The 23,053-nt window shown below is 43.3% G+C and overlaps 2 non-coding genes across 2 annotated transcripts; both read right to left on the bottom strand.

The window, feature by feature from the left end:
- Positions 1–56: 56 nt before the first annotated feature.
- Positions 57–129, bottom strand: TRNAV-CAC (transfer RNA valine (anticodon CAC)). The gene has a single exon. It is a non-coding gene; the product is annotated as a tRNA-Val (tRNA).
- Positions 130–785: 656 nt separating this feature from the next.
- On the bottom strand, positions 786–858 carry TRNAV-CAC (transfer RNA valine (anticodon CAC)). Its single transcript has one exon. It is a non-coding gene; the product is annotated as a tRNA-Val (tRNA).
- Between the last annotated feature and the right edge of the window lie 22,195 nt (positions 859–23,053).

The raw sequence follows: 23,053 nt of genomic DNA, 5'->3' as shown, positions 1-23,053 counted from the left end.
AGATATGGCTACGGAGAAATCAACTGCATGCCGTGACAGGGAGACGAATAAAGTTTTGTTTCCGCCCGGGATCGAACCAGGGACCTTGCGTGCGTGAGGCGCACGCGATAATCACTACACCACGGAAACAAGCACGTCTACACCCTCTCTCAGAGAGCTTGAAAGCATGGTGCTATTCCTGAACTGTTATGAAGGAAGATAAAAAAAGCTGATGTAATAGACTTTTATGTGATATTTCAGTCGTTATGGCTACGGAGAAAGCAACCGCCAGAAGTGACAGGGAGATGAAAAAAGTAATGTTTCCGCCCGGGATCGAACCAAGTACCTTGCGCCTGCAAGGCGCTAGTGATAACCACTACACAACCGAAACAAGCACGTCCACACTCTCTCTCAGTGAGCTAGAAAGCATGGTGCTATTCCAAGACTGTTAGAAAAGAAGATAAAAAAAAAGCTGGTGTAATGAATTTTTATGTGTTATTTCAGAAGATACGGCTACAAAGAAAGCAACTGCATGCCGTGACAGCGAGACAAAAAAATCATTGTTTCCGCCCGGGATCGAACCGGGGACCTTGCGCGTATGAGACGCACGTGATAACCACTACATCACGTAAACAAGCCAGTCCACAGTCTCTTTCAGTGAACTAGAAAGCATGATGCTATTCCGAGACATTTATAAAGGAAGATGAAAATTCTGATGTAATGATTATTGATGTGTTATTTTAGTCACTATTGCTACATTGCTACAGAGAAAGCAACCGCAAGTGATAGCGAGACCAAAAATGTACTGTTTCCGCCCGGGATCGAACCGGGGACCTTGCGCGTGTGAGGCGCACGTGATAACAACTACACCACAGAAACAAGCTCATGCACGGACTCTCTCAGTGAGCGAGAAAGCAAGGTGCTATTCCAAGACCTATATGAAGGAAGATAAGAAAAGCTGATGTAATGTATTTTTATGTGTTATTTTGATCGTTATGGCTACGGAGACAGCAGCCGCCAGAAGTGACAGCGAGACGAAAAAAATAATGTTTCCGCCCGGGATTGAATCGGGGACTTGGCGCGTGTGAGGCGCACGTGATAACCACTACACCATGGAAACTTTTTTGTAATGCCTCCTTAGACGTACACATCGACACACAAATACAGTCAGGGATGAAAAGTAATATTTCAAGGCACATAAAACCTAGATACATAAATAGGCATGAATAAAAAGAGCGAAAAACTTTGGCGGGCGTGTGGTGGCGTAAATCGTCTCATGTTCATGAGAGGCTTAATTCTCGATACCTAGTCAGGTATAGGATCTAAAGATTCATGTGCTTCCAGGAACCTACCCACTGATTCGCGGAAGTACTCATGTGCCGATCTTGCATCTATATTTACACGTCGTGCTGTCATGCTGGCCTTCCATATGCAGTGCAAACCCAGTAGCTGACAGCGTCAAACGGGACACCTTCTTCGTTGTCCACTGTTAGGAAACAAATTCTTTGTGGGTCTAACGGGAGGTCTTTCTTTAGCGTTCTTTGTAATATATTCAAAAATAACACGCCTTCCCAGCATTCTACGAAGACGTGCGCAATGGTTTCGGGCTTTATACATAAGAAACCGTGCACACCCATGGTACATACATTCCTTTTTCCTGTAGCCATGTTTTTACCTCTAGTGTCTCGGTGTGTGAGCTGATGAAAAAAGACTTGGATTGGCACTATATATTGTACGATACAGAGGCACAGGGAGTAGTATGTGCACAAGATCTTTGTATAGCTTCCTTCGTTTCACTGCAGCCAGATATTCACACGAGAATCGAGCACGCAAGAACTTACAAGCCATCACAGCCTCCTTCAAAAAACCGAAAACCACGCCTTCAATATATTTGGTAGATTCCACAAAGTCTGGCACAAATTTTCCAAGTCTGAGCTGGAATACAGTGCGCAAAAAGGGGCCATCACATCTTTAAAGAAGCAGAGCCGCTTCACTATTTTCCTCAGGGATAAGTGCGACAGGGCAAGGCCTTCATCACGTACATGTCGGAACAAGTTGGCCCTGCTCGTCCTCTCCCAAACCAATCCCCAAACAAAAACAGCCAGAATTCTGTGGAGCATTTGTATGTTAATGCGTGAGCAGTGAAAAACACTCCACACGTACCACAGTTTGGTAATGAAAAACACATTATACACCGTGGTACGTGCAAACATCGAAAATTCCGAGCCTTTTGTCCTCTCAGTCCTCGCGCGCGTTTCCGCAACTTGATTCTGCGAGTATGGTGCACTGTCACGGTAAAACTCTAAAGGGGCGCCTAGGTATTTCGTGGGAGCGGAAACCTCTTGTATGTTGGCAAAGGTACTGAGTGTCACTGGCCAAGCTCTATACTAGATTCCAAAGCTCTTGCCCCAGTAAACTGCACTGCCACAAGTAACAAAATAACGCATCACGTTTTCCAGTTTTCATGATACTGGCTTGGTCCTCACAAAACACCCCATTGTCGTCTGCATAAGCGAGTAGTTTTACCTCCGCTTGCTGCATTTCAAATTGATTGATACAGTTAGCCCTTAGTACACTGAGGCACAAGGACTCGATATATAAAGCGAAAAGTAACGGCGATAGTGGGCATCCCTGGTGCACCAACCACTGCACTTCTTTAAGCTCTCCTACTGACCTATTTATTATCAGCCTTGTCGTGCAACCCCTATACGCATTTGCGACACCTTCTATAATAACGGATCCTATGTTCACGTACTCCAGAATGGCAAATAGTACATCATGCAGTGCCCGGTCGAACGCCTTTTCCAGATCCGACGGGAGAATTGCGACCTTCTTGCACAATACGTCACAACATTCGAGTATGCTTCTCGCCGTATGAATATTCGTGAAAATGTTCCGTTCCTTGATACCGCACGTCTGGTGTGGTCCAACTATATCCTTCACCACTGTTTGAAGTCTTTCAGCCTATTCTTTCATCAATATCTTATAGTCGACGTTCTCTAAGCTGAAAGGCCGATATGCTGTTACCCGCTTTAATGCGTCGCATCATCTGTTTTCAGAATAAGAACTGTGTGTGTGGACAGTATTGAAGGTGGTAGTCGTTTGCGCTCATATGCCTCGTCTAACGTTTCAGCCAGTATAGGGGCTAATTCATACTTGAACGCCTCGTAAAAATCGGCTCCGAGCCCGTCGGGCCCGAGTGATTTCCCACGTTTCAAATCGTCTATTGCCCCACAATCTCATCGGCCGTAATACGGCGCTCTAACATTTCCTTTGAGCTATTAATAATCTTTGGCATTAAAGGCATGAATTTCGTCAAGAAACCCTCCGCGTCCACCGGGCAACGCGCGAAGAGCTTTTTTTAGAACTTTGTGAACACGTGTTCAATGCCACTCTGTTCGTTTAAGATAACACCGTCTTGTTCAACTTCGTAAATCTCGTTCTGGCGGGCCCACTTTTTTCCTTTGCGAAGGCTCTTTTATTGGCGCCTCGCCTGTTATCCTTGCTTCTACTCTATCTCGCATCAACGCCCACCAATAGCGTTCAATATCGGTTCTCAAGTTTTGAGTTCAGTGTGTAAAGGTCCACTTTAAACGTCCTAGGCTATAGGCTTTCTTTACATTTTAGCATTTGCAAGCTTTGGCACAGGTTTTCCTCCTACTTATTCTTTTTGTGCTTTATAGCACTGGCTCGTTGAAGTGTCTTCAACTAAGCTCTTTGTTTAAATGTTTCTCGTCTCTCACATATTGTTGTGTTTGACTCGTTCTTTCTCTCTTCGTGCAGAGCTAACACTTTCTCACAGAAAACACCATCCTCCAAAAATTTTAGCATTAAGTTGCCATATTTCCCACGCAAACTTGTTTCGGTTTTTCGCTTTGTTTTTAAAGTCGAATATGACTAGACAATGGTCACTAAATGATTACCGAATGCAGACGATAATCTTGCGCAAGTGCTATCGATTCGCTCAGAACGTACACTCTGTCGAGTCGGGCGTTGCTGGCTGCTAGGAAATGCGTAAATCACACAGTTCAGTCGTAATCTAAGCATTCTGCCACGTCCTCAAGCCCACATTCATCGATTATTGTGCGAATCTCAGCCATGCTTGCGTCTCTATACGCTGTACCACTTGATTTATCACGCGCTGCCAGTACGCAATTGAAGTTCCCCATCAGTACCAGGTTCCTTTCGACGTTACAGTAATTTCTGGCACTCTCGAAGAAATGTCTTAGTTGGTCGATTAAATTAGAAGCGTAAAGGGATATCACTCGCCATTCAACTGAACCAAAACAGAAATAAGACAAAACCATACACTCCTCCAAGTCTGACCTCACACCTTTCACTTCAAGGCCTGGATGTTGGCGCACAAAAAGAACGCACCCCGCGGATCAGTTTATGGCATGACTCACACCCGCATACACAGTAAACTTTTTACACCCTTAAGGGTGTGAACTGTCTTGTCGCCAAAGGGACACACTATGGGTGTTTTCAGATACACCCTACTGAAAGGGTGTTAGCTGAACACTCTACACGAAGGGTGTTCAGCAAAATGTTAGGGTGTTCTTATACTTCATCATCCTTGTGAGAGGATGTTGAAAGGGTGTGCGACCTTGGAGTAAGGCGTTATTTGAAGGTCGCAGTTTTGTTCCGGGTTATGGCAAGTTATCCTTTCGCCCACATTTCTTTCTTCACATTTACATAACAATTCGGTCTAATAACTCCCCCTATACTTTACTTCGCAATATTGCCTGTTAATATATATAAAGATATATATATGGAATATGGCACAAGGGGAGCGTTGTCAACAAGGATAAATATATTTATTTCCCAACAGTTTCGGGAGGGGTCCTCCCCTTATCAGGGGATGAGTTCCCCTCATGAAGGGAGGACCCCTCCCGAAACTGTTGGGAAATAAATATATTTATCCTTGTTGACAACGCTCCCGTTGTGCCATATCCCATACCTTCACGAAGACTAACTGGCCCATTGAATTATTACTCCCACTAAAGATATATATATATAAATATATATATATATATATATATATATATATTTATTTATATATATATATATATATATATATATATATATATATATTTATTTATATATATATATATATATATATATATGCGTGTGCGTGTGTTTGTGTGTGTAAGAAAGCTTACGAAACTGCAATGATATTACTTAAGGCCTTCTTTGTAAAGCCGACTATAGAAATTTAGACTCCCTTTCATGGATATACAAATAAATACAAATATTTAGTGTTAAATAGCAGAAGCATCTCGTGTATATCAATTGGTGACTCAGTGAGTCGACACAGCAAGGGTTCTTGGTATGCATACGTTTGTGTAGACTGTAAACACACAAACACATTATATTGAGAACCTTATTACCCGTAACAGTGCACGCGTCTCATGAAGGATGAAGACATATACATATTTCAGCAACTTAATTTGCAGTTACGCTTGGTATCGCGAAACCACGCGAGTTCAGCCTCACCTAGTTCATTTCAAACTTTCTGATTATATAAAAATAACAGAGCTTCTTTGGTAGACATCGTTTCCACTTATTGATAAATATGTTTTCCCTAGTCGATATGATAAATATGTTTTCCTCGTCTGTTAACGCTAGCGTGTCAGCTACCTCCAACCCGCCTTTTTTCGTTTTTTCTTTCTTTTTGTATTACTCTCGTTGATGCTTATTTTCTTTGCAATCTGAATTTCTCTATTTCTTCGCCATTATGCCGCCAAATTTTTGAGGCAGTTCTGTTGAGCGGGCCACCTACGGGGATAGTGAAAGCATATTTTAACTAATGACTTTCCCAATTAAATACGTGCTCTTCTGAACACATCTGGTGTCGGTTACTTTTGACATCTTGGCATTTAAAAGCCCCATTCATAGATGTTCGAGAACAGCAGAGGCCTTTATCGTCAGCAACCCTCTGTGATGGCCAAACGTGAGGACCGTCTGCTGGTTTGAAACTTTCAAGCTGTTTGCTTTTTTTGTGTCTGTAGCAGCCACCCCTCGGCAGCACACCACTCCTACTTTGCGTGTTTCTTCTTTTTTCTTCCCTTTTTTTTCTCTACCCTCCGAGAATATTGTGAATTGCTACCAGCCAACTTGAAATGAAGTGAAAACTGCACTCGTTTGCTTTATAGTTTTTTTTCTTTTCCGACAGCAATTGCCCACAAGGACACGCACCACCACCAGGAGATGACGTCTCTATTAACCCTCTTAAATCTCACATGACAAGGATGAGAAGACAAGGAACTTTTGACGAACATAAGTCCTTCTATCGAAATGTCAGCCAGCCTATTTGAGGAACTTCCACTGTTCACCCTCATTATCCCACTCTTCAATACAGTTTTTTCTGATCCTAAGGCAGTTTTCAAGGCATTCGAAACACTAAGGGCTGTTTTTATAAGCTCTGCACACACAAAATAGCTATCTGATGTACAATATGCAAAGTATTTCAGAGTGACTTGTTCAGCTTTACACACTTACAGAGTATAAAAGAAGGAAAATTCGTATCTTCATATATAACTCAGAAAACATGCAACAATAATTACCTCTAGCAAAAAAATTAGGAATGTAATAAACAACGCCAGCACACACTACACAGAGCTGCTCAGAAATGCACCTTGTTAAAATACTGAAATATTGCAGTCAATTTTGAATAAAAAAACACAACTCCAGTGCAATAGAAGAGATGCCTGGTTGGCACCGAACTGCTGTACTTACGATGCATCATGGAAGCAAGACAACAGCCCACAACTAATATACCCTTCAAGTAACCCTTGACTGCTGAACTGAAGGCCGCAAAATCAAACCGTGGCTGTGGTGGCTGCGATTTCGATTAAGGAGGAAATGCTTGACACCTGTGTGCTTAGACGTGGATGCATTTTAAAGAACCCCAGGTGGTCAAAATATCTTAAACCTTCCACTCCAGTGTCACTGATAATTATATTTTGGTTTTAACACGTTAACCTCAGTAAATATTATTCTCATTACACTTGACATGAAGTAAAGCAAGCAGATATTACTATGTAGTTGAAAAAATTCACCATTTAACCCCCCCCCAATCCAAGGACTCACGTTACAATATTCCAGTATGTCTTCTATCAGTTATCATTAACAATGTTAAACAAGAGCATGTATCACTGTAAAATATCCGACATGGTTTGGTATTGGCAAAGTTAGGTGTGATCAAGTACGACAGTAGGAAAACACTTGACTGCACTGATGAATTGAACTTCCCAAAGGCAATAAAATAACTAAGGTAACAAAATTATAATAAAATAGAATATTCAGTGAAGGTTACACTGAACATAAAATCATTAGTGTGCTACTTTTTATCACAACACAAAAAGTGTTTCTAAATAGCCCATTTCACATAAGGCGTCAATTAACACGACATGCGAGTCTGGCGCGCAACTCACTGAGTAGACCTTGGAAAAAACAAAATATCCGATAAATATCTCAGTAAGTAGCACTGACACATTCACGAATTCGCTGTCTAGTTACATTAAATTTTAGCCTGAAGAACAGAAAAAACACCTTGGCAGACTGTGTCCAGGGGGACACAAAGTGAGAAAATATTGTTGTCATCTGCCAAATCAACGAACAATATTGAAATTTTAGTAACGCGAATAAGCAGGTATGTTTGCATTAAAAGTTGGAGGCAGTCGTGTTTCTACACAGTCCCACTAGAAAAACTTTTTTATTATGTTTATGCTCCTATATATCCCGTTCGAAAGTTTAATTTTGCTTTTAATGATTACGCATGCAAGGCAGTGAGGTTCAGCAAAATATCACTCCCTAGTGGAACGAGCAGTCGGTTCTTGCTGTCGCCAGTGAATAGCAAGAGTAACCATTTTATTGTTTGCCCATGCCTTCCATCCACGGTCAGAATAAATGCATGAAATCAGAGAGTCTGTGCTAGTGCTCACTGTCCTGCACACATAATAATGCAAGCCGCAACTGAATTTCTAGCAGGATATCTGAGCACAGGCATGCTAGAATTCTTACAAGTGATAAATTGTAGAAATGTGACTGGCTCAAATATTTAACACATACATGATCTCCTGCTGCGGTCCCTATTGAAATGGTTAATAAAACTTAATGGCACCGCTGACAGTGATAATTATTGTCTCACATTGAATCTTTATGGATACATAGCTATCAGCAGAGGTTGCTTTTACATGCATAACTTACAGTGCTGACTTCTCTTTTAAAGAAAAACAAAAGGGTTAACTTTGAACACCCTGAACCTTTGTGCTCCTTGAATACAGCTACCAGGTGGCTCTGTCCAGCTCGTTTTCAGAAGAAACAAAAGCCATGCGCCGCTGATGTGCACCAGCAGTGAAAATTTCCACGAGCAAGCCTTGAAGACAGGTTAATTCAGACGTCTCCCACACTCTCTATATACATAGAGAGAGTATAGGCTGCCAGAGAAACAAAAAAAACAATTTACTGGTGTGTCTGTTAGCGAAACAGAATTCGGAACTCTATTTAAAATTATCTGGAACGTTGTATTTTAAAAAATTAGGATGTATGAAAACCACACATGTTACAGCAAACACATCCTCAATGTTTTTGGTGAACATAGCTGCAACCTTATGAAAGAATATGCATTTTCCGCATAACAGATGCGTCACAAAATATACTTGAATAGCGCTCTGGCATAGTGCGTACACATGGCAATTCATTAATAGGGCAGCGCGTACATGACGGTATCTGCTTCGGTCACGTATTTATTGGAGGTAACAAATAATATCAATTACGAATTTTTTTTGAACAAAACTAATGTAACTCTCTTCTGGTTGCCTACATTAGGACGATTATGCCGGTATCATAGAAAATTGGTTTCACTCAATTACAATTGTCAACTGCTGAAATATGGCTATTAATTCAATGATTTAAAGTGGCTAAAAAGGCAGTGCACCTCACTCATCCCTAACATACCCCTCATTACAGGCTGTCTAATAAATAATGGGGAAAAAATGTGAAAATGCTGATGCAACGCACTCATCTTGAGCTAAATACCATCCCAATAAAGCATGCAAGCTTCTGCAACCATCTCCAGTAACAAAAATACTGGAAGGCTTTGGTCACGATTTAGCAACACACAATAAACATTTGATGAGACTGATTTCGGAAGTTGTGTAATTGCGTCGATGCCAACAGCTTGAAAACATGCAGTCAATATTCATGACTGTCATATGAACATACTGTCTATTTCCCATTTTCACAGTAACACGTGCATGACTTATGCATGCATACTAAGATGTATAACATTATTGCAAGTTTTGAGCAATAAATAATTTATTCACTTCTCCAAACACCACAGATCCCTTCTATAGCTGTAGCGCATGCCCATAAATTTACCTAAGCTTGTCATCTGATGTGAAGACAATTACCACAACATGCTGATCCCAATTGAAAGCATGACGTTTTGGCCCCAACACAGGAGCCCTATTCACAAGTGACAAAGACTGTGCTTATATTCGGGGCCAGGTGGTTTTTTTCATGTTTTCATGTGTGTTTTGACCAGACGGTCATAAGCTTGTAATTTATTAATAAATGCCATTGCAGGTGGTGGTCTAAACAGTTCTTACTGTTCGTACAAGTAAAAGTGCTTAGCAAAGTTTGAACACAAAGTTTGGGCGAGGTACATACAATATTTAATAAACCACAACAAAATAATTAAATCTAAGCATAGCAAAAACAAGCTGGATAAAATAAAATGTGCTCCACCGCATGAACTACTGATCGAATTAGGGCTCGCAGAGTTAAGCTACAGGTATTCGGCCTCAATAAGCCATGAAAATTTTGTTCGAAAATACAGTTCAAGTTTAACGAACGGCTCTAAATCCATGGGTTCCGAACGCATCAGGCAACCAATGTTGCGGGTGTATATTGTAGGCTCAGATTTGAGTAAACTGGCTGCATAAACCCCTAAGCACGTGCAAGCCTTGCGAGCCGTACCTAAGACGAGGCAGCATGCTGCGCGCGAACTCGAGTAACACGGTAGTTCAAAGATGCGGGCCGGCGTGGATGCATACACTGGCATACATACGTTCGGCTAGCCGCAGAAATTTCTGATAGCAGTTTAAAAAAGGACGTACAACTTATGAAACTGTTTTCAAACTGTTTTGGACGTACAGCATATGAACCCCTTGACTACTGTAGGACACAATATGACCAGGCATGCAAAAACAAAATCCCCGAGTTAACAAATCCAAACATACGCGCCCGAGGCGTAATAAATGCTTACAGGTAACAAACCCCGTCTTCGCCCAACAATTATTTAACCAAAAATCGTGAGCAGGGCTCCCTGCCAACACCACTGCCGACAGATGCGGGCGTCGTCACAACTCACACAAATCCGCCGCCGAACTTCCACTGCGCACGCACGCGCCATTTGGTTCACACCCCGAAGAATGCTTGAATCGAAAGAAAAAGCTCGCCCACGCTTGACTTCCCACAAAAACGCTTTCATCCTGATGAAATGAAGCACACAAACAGCTTCGCTACGTTAAAAAACCTTACTTATCGCACACATGTAACGAAAAACGTAGCATGGCGTCGTTATCACGCTCTCGGTGTTGACAAAGTTCCCACAGCAGCAATGTGGTACATGCTTCGCGAGTGTTCCAAAATGCGACGCCACATGTCCTCGATTGAGTAGAGTTCATCTTCGTAATAGGCAGGACCGACAGAACACAAAACATGAACGCAGCGCGCAAGCACACCTCAAAAAACGAGAAAATTTGATCCAGAACCGACCAGCTGCGCGGCGCCCGACGAGGGAGCAAGCACGCCCAAACAAGTATCGTGGTTACAGCTCCGCAGACGTACATTGGCGCACTAAAATACTTTAGTGATGTATTCAAGTATGAAAAGTAAACGGAAATATATATAACATAAAAACGAAGGGGCAAAATATTTTATCTCAACGAACAAACAAAATGAACGTATAAATTTAGCACGCGAAGTTTGAAACGTTTGCAGGAACAATGCATTTTTAACAAATGAACAACAGTGATAATAATCACCTAAAACACTCATGTTCTTGAATTCGAAATATACTGTTGTTGACGCACATATTTACACACAAAATTTTATTGCAATGATTGATGGTGCCTATGGTTAGGCGTGCCCACCATAGGGAAAGAAGGGTGGGGACGGCCCTTGGTCACGTAGGGTCAATGTAAATCCCTATAGGTACATAAAGAAATAGAGAGGGGGCACTGTAGTTTGAAGGAGGTTGCAATGCCCCCTGTTGATCACCTCATACACCCCCCCCCCCCCTGCCCCGAAGGGATGTCAAACTGAATACATAGCAAATACAAATTTGACGGCGTGGGTCTCAGCGTCCCACTATACACACACACACACACACATGTATATATATATATATATATATATATATGTATGTGTGTGTGTGTGTGTGCGTGTGTGCGTGTGGGGGCGAGGACGTGTCTCTCTCCCTCCTCTCGTACCCTTCTCCCCTTCGCTTCGCAAAGGTGCGGCGTGCACTGACCGTGCCATTCTCTGACCTTTAATTCTTGACCTAAAGAATCACTTCCCGTGCTCCCGCATGGTTGCAGAAGGTAATGCATTGTTTACTTTTCGACCAGGCACGTCTCGTCTTCGATAATCTTGTGAAAAAGACTTGCACTCGAACGGCTTTTCACCGAGCAAGGGTTTTTGTAATAAATTCAAGCTTTATTTCCCGATTGCTTCTACACAACAATATGTGCTGTCCATAGATTGTGACAGTAGCCCATTCATTTATTCACATATAACGTGGACAATATAAAGCGGCCAAGCATTTCGAATTATACAGTGCGAAAAGAAGTTATTCTCTTTTGCGTTTTCTCAATTATTCTTAGAGTGTTCTGCGAAATTTGCCAGTGCCTTAATCATTTCCTTGATTTTTTTCATCCCTACGACATTGTTAACTTAGGAAAGGCATTCCTTGCGCTATGTGTGGTATTTTATTTACAAGCATGGATCCAGCTCGATTCTTGCACGTGCACTCCCGTGCCGGCGGTCTGGTGCTTATGGTGTTGAACTGTTGACCCGCAAGTCACAGGACCGAATCCAGGCATTTCATGGCGGCCATATTTTGGTGGACGAGAAATAGTGCGAGACCTGTGTAGTTAGACTTGGGTGCACCCTAAGTAACCGCAGGTGGTTTAAATTTTCGAAGCCCTTCAGTACGGCGTCTCTGATGATTATATGACAACTTTGGGACGTCAAACGGAAGAATTTTTATTGCAGCAAATATATGTGTACACCCTTCAGTTCTTCAACACCCTCAAGAACTGCATAATAGCACCCTAACGCAACTTACACCCTTCTCTGAGCGTGTACCAGCAAATAAAAGGGTGTTACATCAATTCCAAAAAGATGTAAATCTGTAAAACACTCTTTTTACACCCACAAGGGTGTAAAAAGTTTTACTGTACAATGACATTCAAGGTAGCACCATACTCTTGGTCTCATCATCACTTCTGATTTTAGTTTCTTGTATGGCAATGATGTGTAAATGATGTTCCATCACCAGTCTAAACAACTGTCATTGTTTTCTCCTAGCCAAAAGCCCTCGAACATTGATTGTAGCAAATATCAAGGGTTTATCTGGCAGCGCCATTGGAATAATTTACAATAGAGACCCAGAGTATGGGCTTATGTTCTTATCGGCACATGACCTTGGGGCTCGAAATATAGATCGGGGCTTCAACAGCTTACTGCTACGTGACCGGTGGCGGTGCCGCTCGCATCATCGTCACCGTCGACCTCCGATCCTGTGAGATGCTTGGCCGTGGCCGCCAATCAGTTGACGTACAGGGGCTGCTTTTGCTGGAGGTTCACCAGGACTGCTTGGGTCGGTAGATTCACTTTCTCCCGCGGCGCGTTCGTGTGATCGCTTATTCTTCGCGGTGCCCTCCCTGGATTTGTCCATTGCCTCTACTGCTTTTCTGCTGACCACCTCTGTGACGTTACTTTTGTCTTCCTGCGTCTGCAGTGCTTCCGAGGAATCATTTTTTACCAACAATTTATCTTCGGCTTTGAGGTTCTTCGACTTTACGGGAGCTCATATCGCCTGATATTTGCTCAGTCGGCACGCTGTTGTCGTGGCACTTCCTGCATCCGATCTTGCTGCTGCCTCGGCATCTGCTTCTACCATTAGTAGCTCCGAGTTGTCATCGCTTCTCACGGGCCCTGCAACACTTGGGTAGGCGCGCACGCAAGCCGACTCGTTGTGTCCAAAGCGAAGACACAACGTGCAGCGTGGTACCGTACAGTCCCGACAAATGTGTCTAGTGCACTGGCAACAAAGGCATAGCGGTGCCCTTCCCGGCACCACCACAAGGGCCAGCTCAACAGCTATCCTTTTTTGATGGAGCAAATATTCTGGCTTGACTCCCACCTCTAGTGTCATCGTCACATTTCGCGTCGTTGATGCCTTGTCAGCCACATCACTGACCTTCCACCGTTCCTTGATAATGTCCGTCACTCTGCCATAGTTCACGAAGGCCGCTCGCACGTCGTCGCCTGGTAAGGGAGGTAAGAGCCAGTGCAGCTTCAACCGAAGCTTCTGGTTCGATAGATCGATGAGAACGTAACGCTGGCACTTCAGTTAAACTTCCACTTTTTCTAGCAGCCTCATCGCACCTTCGGCACAGTTGAACGTGGCGGCCCAAACGTGATTCATTTGATACGCCCCTAAGGCCGAAACCACGGAGAGCAGTTTCAAATTACTCAGCGCATCCCTGAAGTCTTCTACACGGTAGGGCCATGCCCTCAAATCCGCATGCACGAAAACAGTATTCAAAAGCAGACGTCCTGAAGGCAGACTAGGCAAAACAACGTGATGATCGTTATCCGAGGCTGCTGACACACAGGTTTCGTGGCCAGAAACGCCGCTGATACCGCTCCAACAGAGCCCACTCCAAACGCGTCCACTTATTATTGTGGCCGGAAGTGCAATCCACCACGGTTGATACGTGGGGTTTAACGTCTCAGAACCACCTTATGATTATGAGAGACGCCGTAGTGGAGGGCTCCGGAAATTTTGACCACCTGGGGTTCTTTAACGTGCACCCAAATCTGAGCACACGAGCCTACATCATTTCCGCCTCCATCGTAAATGCAGCCGCCGCAGCTGGGATTCGAACCCGCAACCTGGAATCCACCACGAAAACAAGCACGTGCACCATTTCTCTTAGCGAGCTAGAAAGCATGGCGCTATTCAAAGGCTTTTATAAAAGAGATAAAAAAAAGCTGATGTAATGAATTTTTGTGTGTTACATTAGTCGTTATGGCTACGGAGAAAGCAACTGCTAGAAGTGAGAGCGAGACCAAAAAAAGTAGTTTTTTTGTCTGGAATCGAACCGGGGACTTTGCGCGTGCGAGGTGCACGTGATAACCCCTAGATTACGGAATCAAGCACATCCACTCTCTTTCTCAGTGAGCTAGAAAGCATGGCGCTATTCCAAGGCTGTTATAAAAGAAGATAAAAAAAGCTGATGTAATGGCTTTTTTGTGTTATTTTAGTCGTTATGGCTACGGAGAAAGCAACCGCCAGAAGTGAGAGCAAGACCAAAAAAATGTTTCCGCCTGGGAAATAACCGGGAACCTTGCGCGTGTGAGGCGCACGTGATAACCATTACACCACGGAAATTTTTTTTCTTTATTCAGAGTTAAGTACATAATGTACACAACCTAATACAAACACTTACACAAGAAGTACAAAAAAGCATTTCAAAGCGACAAACATAGTTTGCTTGGCGTAGTATGATTAAAACCATTTAAGCGCAACAAATTCATTCACTAGAGCGAGCCACTCTGGCTAATCTTCGCCTGCAAGAAATACATCTCTTATATACGCTGTACTTTCAATAACGTATTCTCTGGCAGAGCGTGCAATAACATCAAGAAGACAGTATGCCATGCCTACTTTTCAAATAGCGTGCATACGTAACAAAATGAACATAAATACGGTGTGCCATGGTCACCTAAACAGGTAGAAAACAGATTCCATAAGGTGCTAAAGGTAGTTCCTTTTTTAAAGTTCGTTGCGGAATGTCCCAAAGAATAGTAGTTCTAAACAATATTAGAATAGGTGATCAATTCTATCTAGCTGGTGACATAAAATACAATTAACAGACCATGGAAGAAATAAACCTTTTTCCTGTAGCCATGGTTTTACCGGAAGCCTGACGATGTGTAGTTGAAAGAAAACAGTCTGTCCTGATGGTCGTACTCCCAATATTTTAACCCTTTTCAGGACGTTTTTGCCAGAACTTTTCCTATACATCGTATGGTACATCGTCGCTGTTAGCATTACGTCGGTAACGTCCTTATATAGTTGTATTTTCGTCATCCCACTTAGATACGGTAAAAAAACGTACTGTTAGTATATTGAAAGTAGACACAACTTCACGCAGTTAACATGAATGCCTATGCACCCAGCACAACAGCAAGACGCAACAAATTCTCGTAGATACTGGCATTACCTAATTTGAAGCATAGTACATAACAATGGACGCCTCTAATCACGCAAGAAAATAAACCTTGAAAATCATTGCTTGAGAAATCAGTGGGCTATTCCCAGCGCACCCGCCTTCAGTTAGCGAAAAATTTCTGTACGGCTCGAGCGTTCCCACTTGGAGGCCCAAGAAAATGCGGCTAAAACTCCGTGTATCTTTTTTATGTTTGAACGGTTTATGTACAGTACTTGAAGTACATACTAAACTTTGGCCGCTAGAAATTTATTGCAGACCGTTGACCTCGCGAATATCGAAAGGTTTTTTTCTCCCCACTTGTTCAATTTCTCTCTTAAGTTTTTTGTCTCTTCTTTCCAATATTCAGTGGGATCAATATATCTCTGCAGTTGTACACCAAGGTACTTCGTCGGCACGGAGCTCCACTTCACCTTTTCGGAGACGTCGGGCTTTTCGCCCGGGTCGCATGCCAAAAACCTGCACTCCTATCTGAATTTAAAGCACTGCCTGACCACTTGCAGTACTTATCTGCTACGCTAACTCCTTCATTAATGCTTTCACTAAACTTGCAAAAAAGCGATATCGCCCGCTTATTAGAATATTTTGACCGAAGTCGTCATCAATTGAAAGCCACGTATTTTGTCATTCCTACCAAAGTTCAAACAAAACGGCTGCGTGTACAAAGCAAGTAACAATGGGGAAATCGGAAATTCCTGACGAGCACTACTAGCGATTGGAAAGTTTTCCGTGACTTCCTTGTTGATAACAAAGCTAGCAAAGCAGTTCCTATACAATATTTTTACGCAAAGTAATATGACACTTTTACATGTATACCCTGACATGTTTTTGAATATATACATGTTCCAATATTGAAAATGGTACTACAAGCACAACATGGTCTAAAGCCTTTTGTAGGTCTAGTTGCAACATCGCTACTTGGCTGTGCCATAGATCGCAGCACTCAAGAATGCTCCTCGCAGTGTGGATGTTGGTGCCAGTTGTTCGACCCTAAATTCCACATGTTTGGTGTGGTCCTACTAATACCTTTACCACACTTTTTAATCTCTTTGCAAGCACGTTCATAAAAAGATTATATTCTGTATTAGTGAGGCTTATGGGGCGATAAGCGCTCACCGACAAGAGCTTTACCGGGTCATCACTCTTTGGGATAAGCACAATACGTCACCTTCCTTTGAAAGGACGGCGGTATTTTCTTTAATGCATAACCCTCTGCAACGAGGCGACAAAGTACCCCCGACAGCTCATCATTAAATGTTTTGTAAAAGGCTGCACCTAGTCCATCCGGGCCGGGCATTTTACCTTCAGTCAATTTGTCAATGGCCTTTTGTATTTCTTCAACTGAAATTGGCTGCTCCAGGCGTTCGGTAGTCTCCTTATCGAGTGAAGGCGTTATGGTCAAGAACTCGCTGTCCAAGTCTTTTTCTCTTTTACCCTTGCTGCCCAGCAATCCTTTGTAATAATCGACAAACGCTTATTTTATCAATTGTTTGTTCGTGGTGGTCACCTTCCCATTTTTTATGCATTTTAATTCATTGCGGGACGCGTAGCACTTTCCTTCATACAGCGAGCGTTTTCTTGGTGTTTCGCCCATCAAGAAGCGCTCTGCTCGTGCGCGTATAACTGCTCCTCTGTATTATTGTGTGTCCACTACTTTGAGCAGCTTTTTAACTTTTCTTATCTCTTTATTTAAAGGGCTTGGTTGCGTGCTCTCAAGTGACAACAACAGTTCAGGCTGGTCCTGTAGTTCCTTTTCGTTTTTTCTCTTGTAGACCACTGTGAATGATCTTTCCTTATCAGTAATTTTAACTTCGTGCTAGAACTCTTTCCATGCAGAGACCAATCGCCCAAACTCAGTCAAGTGTACTTTATCAATAAGCGTTTTAACCTAGTCCACAACACTTCATCGCTAAATATTTATTGTTCAGTTTCCACACTTTTCACGAAAAGATTAGGCTTTTCTTTTTCACACCTATTGTAAACTATATGGTGCTATGGTCACAAAAGGCTGCTCGTTTATGCCTATAACTTTTACGTAGTGGCACAACTGCTTGTGATAGGTACGCTCTGTCTAATCCGGCATGGCAATTGTGCTGGGAATGCGTGCACATGAGGTCATTTCCATTTAGCAGAACATTTAGTACATCTTCCAACCCGATATCTTGCATAATCTAGGACAACAACACGGCCCTTCGATCACATGCGGTTAGCCTTTTGCTCCTATCTTGTCTGAAACACACGCAGTTGAAATCGCCCAGCATTATCACATTTCTTTTACAATTTCAATACTCTTCAACACGTACAAAGAAGGTTAACTGCTCAGTCTCGTTGTTTAGTGCGCAGGCACAAATAATCCACGACTTCACACAAACCTCATAAAATTATACGAGACAAGACGGCCATCATCGGTAGTATGAACATATTCTTCAGCTAATTCTAACCAATTGCACAAGAAAAAGATGCACCCGAGGTACCAACAGAGTCACAAGTACTAACATTATAACAGGACCTAAAAGGTTCAATCATGCAGTCCGCTTGTTTTTGGCTTTCGACCTTCGTTTACAGTACCGCTACAATATCGAGGTCGTTCTCGAGTAAGAGGCTTCTAACTTATACTGCTTTTGTCTTTACCGTACGCCACGCACATATAAAGTAGCCACAAGTAACTCTGTATCATGCTGTGAAGGCTGTGCGACAGCTATTGCGGACTGCATGGCTTTACCACGCCCCGTGACACAACCCTGGCTTCCGCGGTTGAATTTGTGGAAATACACGAACAAGTCGTGCCCCTTCCACATGGTTTACTTAATTATGAAGCCACCTTTCGCACATTTTCGTCCACCTATTGATTTTGGTTCCTGGTTGAAAGTGTGTCCTTTATGAGTACGAGGGTAGTTTGGGCGGTGGACGCGAGCCCGCCGCGACGTTCAGCTTGAACACGGAGCTGAGTAACCTGAGTGCCGGTATTTCGGCTGCCGGCTCACTTCAAATCGTTTTCTGTTGTCCTGCGTCCTCTTTAGACCTCTCCCCGTGTGGTCATTATGCACATGCTCCCCCCCTAGTGGTGTCCATGACTTCGGGCTGTTCGGTCGACGTCGTGGTACTTTGGTCCTTCTCTTCGCGCTTTTGGTCTGAAGGTACGATGCTAAGGTCCTTGGTCTGTTGACTTATACGACAGGTTTCGCTCACCCTGAACTGCTTCGCATCCATCGTCCTTGGGGCCCTTGGAGAGAACGTGAAACCGGACCATGAGTCTTGCTGCCGGAAACTTTTTCTGTATGAACTCCGTATCAATTATCTCCGTATCAACTCCGTATCAACTCCGTATCAATCTCTGTATCAATAACATATTCGGAGAAAGATCGCCAGCCACAGCCCCAGCCACACTGGAGTAGGTCTGGACACATTCGCTCTGTTCATGTCCATAATAGCGCTTGCACCGGCCGCAGCAATGTACGCGACAGTTCCGCCATATATGGCCAGTTAGTCGGCACCGTAAGCAGAGTGGCACCTGTCCTGGCACAACCAAAAGCGTGTTTATGCCGCCCACTCTGAGCTGGTGTGGCAAGTCTTTGATGGTCACGCCATTTTACAGCTGCAGGTTGACTATCCGGGTAAAGGTTCCTTTGTCGGTGATTCCGTGGACGCACCATCGTTCTTTGGTTACTTCGGTCACTTTTCCACAGTTTACTAGTGCGGCGCGCGCATCTTGGTCTGGTACATTATGTAGAAGCTAATAAAGCTTTAGTCGCACACGCTGTTTCTTTGCGTCTATGATGAGGCAGCACTTTTCCTTCATCTTTACGTCACCGAGCGCTAACACATTCTTCGTGGCTTGTGCTGTAATGAAAGTCCCCGCCCAGACGTGATTCATTTGGAATGCGTCTAAGGCAATTACCTCAGGCTGCATAGCCATGTGAATCAAAGCATTCCGTACATCTTCAGCATGATAGGGCCTTGCCTTGTTATCTAGGTGTAGAAAAACAGTATTCAGAACACACGCACCTGTGGGCGATTGAGAGAGCACGACTTCGTAATTCCGTTTTTCATAGGCAACAAACCTGCTTCCATGGCCCTACTGGGCTGCTGTAACCGCCCCAGTGTAACTCATGATGCACACATCCATACACTGTGGTGGCTGGAAGTGGAAATCCACTCGGCCACGACTGCGCGCTTGGCACGCTGCTCTATTTTTTGCACAAATAGCGTTTATATAGAGATTATAGCAAAAAAACGCCATAGACAGGATTTCGAACCTGCGCGAAATCATACCAATATATTTCGAGTCCATCGCATTAACAAGTCGGCCACGACTACGTGCGTGGCACCCAGATCTATATTTATGCGTAGATAGAGTTTATGTTGTGAGTAAGGCGAAAAATCGCAGTCGGCAGTATTCAAACTTGCGCGGAGATACCCCAATGAATTTCGAGTTCATCGCATTAACCACTTGACCACGACTGTGTGCGTGAGACCCTGTTCTATTTTTATGCACAGATAGCGTTTATACTGAGAATATAGGAAAAAATGAGAGACGGTAGGATTTGAACTGGCGCGGGGATATGCCAATGGGTCTAGAGTCCATTGCTTCGAATACTCTGCTTTGACTGCGTCCGTGGCAGGCTGTTCTATTTTTATGCACAGACAGTGTTTATAATGAGATTATAGCAAAAAGGACTGCAGGTGGGAGGATTCGAACCGGTGTTAGAATATCCCAATGGCTTAACCACTCGGCCACCGAGGCTTTTTTTATTGCCCGTTTTGGTCATATACAATACAAACATGACATATCAAATAATACATATAATAAATGAAGAAACATGCTATCAGACCTATTTGGACTGATCTTGTATAATCCAAAATTTTTTCAATGCTGCCAGAGGTTCAATCACTGTGAGCCAATCAGGCACCAATTCCTGAATTTTCACATTTTTCAATAAAGCTAGAGACGCTTTGTCAGAAACAAATTCTCACTGGCTTGGCGTCTGGGTCGCAGTAGTATCCTGCCATGCGAGCACGCCATATTGAGTGGAGGGCTGTCAACATTTCTCCACCCAACGGGACGCCTTCTTCATTATCAACTGTCAGATACCTTATTCCATGTGCACTCAAAGGGAAGTCTTTTTTTAATGTCCGCTGCAAGATGTCCCAAAAATACATCCCTTTACAACAGTGCAAAACACGTGGTCTATAGTTTCAGGTTGGTTACATGTTAAGCAGTGGGATTCGCATGGTGTATAAAATCCCGCTCTTCTGTGAAGGTCTTTACTGATAGTATCCGTGTGTGTTTTTAAAGAAAAAGGTGTTGACCCCCACGGAAACCTGCATTTATCTGACCCTCTTCATCACATTCTGTCCACGCCTTCCACTGTATATGGCTCGGTACAAAGGCACTGGCAGGACAATGCCACACAGAGCTCTATACAGTTCTTTTCGTTTGCCCTGCCGTGGTTGTCTAGTGGCTAAGGTATTCGCCTGTTGACCCGCAGGTCATAGGATTGAATCCAGGCTACGGCGACTGTATTTCTGATGGAGGCGGAAACGTTGTAGGCCCGTGTACTCAGATTTGGTGCACGTTAAAGAACCCCAGGTGGTCGACATTTCTGCAGCCCTCCACTACGGCGTCTCTCATATTCATATAGTGGTTTTGGGACGTTAAACCCCACATATCTATCAATTAATTCTTTTCGTTTAGCACAAAGAAGTTACTCGAAAAAAAAAAACGAATCAACAAAACCGCACATTGTCTCCCACTTCTTTCATATAGTCATGCAACCCCCCGTCATGCTGTTATTAGAATAGACAACAATTTCCGGTAGGGCGTGACCTAACCTCAGTTGGCATACCGTACGCAGAAAAAGATCGCTGACAACATGAAAAAAAAAAACAAAATCTGTGGACCAGCTGTCGTATAAAAAATTGCGCCAAGCCCAGTCCCTCGTCCTTCAACCTCCTGAACAAATTGGTTGAGCTGCACCTTTACCAAGCGCAACTTCGTATAAACACCACGAACACACTGTGCAGCTTTTGCACGTCTTTTCTGGAACAGTGTAACACCTGCACTACATACCAACACTTAGTGATGAAAAACATGTTTCACACTTTCGCAATCCCCAAAATAGACAGGTTCGTGCTCGTCCATCCCTCTGCTTTTTCATCGACTTCTTTAATCTGGTTCATCCAATACTCTTCCCTGTTTTGTAACTATCTACGGGTAAACCAAGATACCTGGTCGGTGTGTTCATCAAGTGCACGTTGGCAAAATATTCTGGCGTCGAAGGCCAGCTCGCGTGCCACAAACCAATAAATTTTCCCCAGTTCACTTTGCTATCTGTGACGTCACTAAAACGCTTTACAATGCTTATCGCTTCCTATACACTTTCCTTGTCTTTGCAGCATACCGCAATGTCATCTGCATATGCAAGCAGCTTGACGTCTGCTGCCACCAAGCTGAATCCACGTATTATTTTTTTTGTTTTCATTGATTGCCAGGCACATCGCTTTAATATAAATACCAAATAAAAGTGGACTAATCGGGCAGTCTTGACGCACAGAATGCATCACGTGAATGGGGGCCCGCAAAGTTTTAATAACAATTCGACTTGCTGCGCAATTATGACTCGCCAAGGTCACACCCTCTGCGATGATGGAAACAACAGTAATAGGTTCTAAGACAGAAAACAAAATTTTAAGCGCGTCACAGTCGAATGTCATCTCAAGGTTTTTTTTGTATGATGGCTACCTTAGCTAAAGCGGCGTCACAACATTCCAGTAGACACCCCAACTTGAGAATGTTTGAAATGATTTTCCTGCCTTTGATACCGCAGGTCTGGTAGTCTCCGACAATTTGCCTGATGACGCTTTGAAGCCTTGCTGCAAGGACCTTCACCAAAAACTTATTGTCAACGTTTATGAGCGATATTAGCCTACAAGATGTCACTACATCAACCTTTTTCCCTTCATCTGTCTTGCGTATCAGTATGGTGTGCACTTTACCAAATGAAGGTGGCATAGTTCTACGTTTATACACCTAATTGAATAAATCTGTCGACAAAGGGGAAAGTCCTCCTTTAATAGTTTTGTACCATACAGTAGTTAGACCATGAAATCTAGGCGACTTTCTCCGGTTTGGTTTACCAATAGCTCTTTCTACTTCGCCTACGGTTATATCCATTTCTAATCGGCCCTTTGTTTCATCGCTCAGCCAAAGCAAGCGTTCAATAAACTCTTTTTTGAAACTATCCTCATTCGCCTTTTAAAATGAGAAAACTAACTGATAATGGGCCAAAAAGGCGCGACCTCCTTGTCACTCGCCAGTTTTCCGTTACTGTGCACTATATCAATATTGTTTCGTCGTCTTTGCGCTTTTCCTGACCCCACCGCTATTTTAGTGGTGTTTCTCCTGCCACTAGAACTTTACCTCGCACTCGAACCAACGCGTCTTTGTAGCGCACCTTGTTATCTGGTTCTAATTGTTCTTCCATGCTGTGCACATCGGGTTCAGACGCCCTCGGAATTTTGCTTTCAAGAATAATTAGCTG

The sequence above is a fragment of the Rhipicephalus microplus genome, chromosome X (assembly GCF_043290135.1).
Source record: "Rhipicephalus microplus isolate Deutch F79 chromosome X, USDA_Rmic, whole genome shotgun sequence".
NCBI lineage: Eukaryota > Metazoa > Arthropoda > Arachnida > Ixodida > Ixodidae > Rhipicephalus > Rhipicephalus microplus.
Note: the sequence above shows the minus strand (reverse complement) of the source record. Positions and strands in the feature narration are given on the sequence as shown.